Source organism: Eriocheir sinensis, chromosome 6 (genome assembly GCF_024679095.1).
Source record: "Eriocheir sinensis breed Jianghai 21 chromosome 6, ASM2467909v1, whole genome shotgun sequence".
Taxonomy (NCBI): domain Eukaryota; kingdom Metazoa; phylum Arthropoda; class Malacostraca; order Decapoda; family Varunidae; genus Eriocheir; species Eriocheir sinensis.
The window spans coordinates 18,579,703-18,582,529 of NC_066514.1; the positions used below are offsets into that span (position 1 = coordinate 18,579,703).

The window sequence follows — 2,827 nt, forward strand, 5'->3', positions numbered from 1 at the left end:
TGTATAGCTATAGTATCCTTTTATTAAAAAAATAAAGAAATTTTAGTATAAGTAAAATATTATAAAAGAGTATATGCCAATATGACCTCTTATGCATTATAAAATATTTGTGTTAATATAATCAATCCTGAGAAACTAAGATTACAGCACAGCTCACTTTGAGGTATACTAGAATCCTGAGAAACGAAAATTAAAGCAGCTCAACTTGAGGTAAATGGTATTGGGTAAAAATATGGAAAAGGGGACTAGAAACATAAGGAACTAAAAATGTAGCACAGCTCAACTTGAGATTCTGGTATCGGGAGCAAATGGAACGTGACTAGAATCCACAGATAGAAAAAAAAAAAATTTACATCGAAACTTAATCCTGAAAAAGACAAAAAAAAAGTCAATATTTACACCTAAACTCAAAAAAAACAATGAGAGAAAACTAACAACCTTAAGAAAGACAAAATAACTTGATCCTCTAAGATTTACGTCATAACTTAGTGATTAAAGGAGAAAAAAAAATCCAGGAAATAAAAATGCTTAATTCTATATGATTTAAACCTTAAGTGCTTAAATGAGGGGAAAACCTATGGGTTCCTATTTAATTCGGCCTCCCATAGCCTGGACAAGTTTTAGGATGGCTGCTGGTGTTTCAGCTAATTTCTGCAAGGCAGCCACAGTCTCCCGCTGCATTGCAACACACTCCCGCTGCAGTGCCACATTCTCCCGCTGTAAAGACACAGCCTCTCTTTGAGTCCCCACAAGGTCGGAAATAAGGTCCCGTACTTCATTTACATTAAGAAGCTGAGGTGCCACCTTAATCTCCTCCATGAAACCTAGAATAAAAAAAATGCAAAAATTTAAGTAAACCCAAAAATTTCATCAAGTTTGTTGTGATGTTTATCTTGGAATGGTAGAGTGAAAGCAGAGTTTTTTTTTGGCAAAAATAGTGTACAAAACAAACCTAATACATATAGCACTACTTCTCATGCTGCTGTAAACAAGAATGTTTCTCTTATATTCATCTGTTAACCCATTACAGTTAAGCAAATGACACATAACGTCTCATTCTTTAGTCATTAAACTCTCATGCCGCTGATAGCGTCTTATTTTAAAATATTCGTTCATGAGAATGAACACTTATGTACTTCAAAGGAAGGTGTGCACAGTTTAAGGCTTTAAACCAAATACAAATAAAATGCACCGTTTTTTTTTCAATAACTACCATAATACGATGTTACTATATGATTCACCTTGACTCAAGGCTGCTATCAGATATTATTGGGATTCTCCGCTCCTCGCCTTCAATCACCATGACAGTAAACTCTCCCTGCGGTGTACCACTTGTGGAGGGATGGGTACCTTCTTGAGCAGGACCCAGAGCCTGGGAGGGAAGGCACTGTGTAGCACCAGCTGCATCTGAAATATAGTTAGGAAAGGGTATTATCACAACCACATGTAAAGTTGGGGACATATGGTAAGCTGCATGTGGCCTCAGTGCTTATCTCCAACACGTCAGCCCCTTGAGCCCATGGTATGCCGGAACATACTGTCCTGCTGGGACACAGGGCCAGTGTGACATCCAGGTTGCCACACTTTACCTTTCCCAGATACACATTTATGAATCCACCAGAAAGGGAAGGATTAACATCTGGGTGAGCTGTCACTGATGATTCTAGGACCAAATCTTGTTTGGAATTGGTCTGTGTCTAAAATTCGTATGCAATTGTTCATCAGGGATAATGTTTGTATGAAAAAAGTTTGTATGGAAAAGTTCGGATGCAAAAGTTAGTATGGTGTTTGTACGATATAAAGTACATATGGAAAATATTCGTAATGACATAAGTTCGTCTGGACAAAATTTATATCCTATGTATTTTATTAGTAGCCATTTCTGTGTTCTGATATTAATTCCTGCTTTGAGACTATGTATAGGCAAAGAAACATACGGAAAATGGTTAATCAAGTTACTTACTCAAAGAACCACCCTCGCTGTCAGGAATGGGCAGACTTGCATACCCTGTGGGAGAAAGAAGGTCGAGCAGGGCCTCCTCAACTTGGGAGAACTCTCTAGGGGGTCCCCCACCTGTTGGCATGAGCAACTATTATATATATAGGCATTTCATTGGATATTTTGTTTTGAAAAAAAATGTATGTGCAGCTAATCCACATACCTTGTCTGCCAATTCTTGGTCGATATATAATATCAGCCAATGAGCAAACAATATTAAATTAAGTGTACAGGCTCATTTGGTAGAGTGACCTTCTCCTCAGAGCCATGTTATAGCAAATAACAGACTGATAATGTAGAAAGTCCTGGATATACCGAAACATGTCTATTTGAATAATATAAATATATACTAAGAATATACTAAAATGGGACCAGATGGAATCTCGGGACAAGTGCTAAAAGGGTGTATAAATAAATTATTGGAACCACTTTATGACATAATAACATGCTCTATAAATACGGAAAAACTGCCCTTAGAATGGAAAGGCGCATTTGTACCAATTTATGGAAGTGGAGATAAAATTGAACCACTTAATTACAGAGCAGTCTCTTTGACAAGTGAAATGTGCAATATTTGTGAAAGTATAATACAAAAATAAAGGGTCGAACATTTAGAAAAGGAAAACACGATAGGCTAAATAAGGGAAAGTTTGGATTTAGAAAAAGGGAATTCGTGTGTCACCAACTTTCTATGTTTCTACTCGAGCAATAGACGTGGTGCAAGAAAGAGAAGGGTGGGCTGATTTTGTATATCTCGATCTGAAAAAGCTTTTGACAAGGTTCCACACAAAAGGTTAATCTAGAAGCTATAGCAGTGGCGATGAATAG

General features: G+C 37.1%; 1 long non-coding RNA gene across 1 annotated transcript; it reads right to left on the reverse strand.

Moving 5' to 3' along the window:
- Positions 1-453: 453 nt before the first annotated feature.
- LOC126986665 (uncharacterized) lies at positions 454-2,056 on the reverse strand. Its single transcript, XR_007739863.1, has 3 exons — positions 1,964-2,056; positions 1,242-1,407; positions 454-824 (listed from the first exon to the last, which is right to left on the reverse strand). It is a non-coding gene; the product is annotated as an uncharacterized LOC126986665 (long non-coding RNA).
- Between the last annotated feature and the right edge of the window lie 771 nt (positions 2,057-2,827).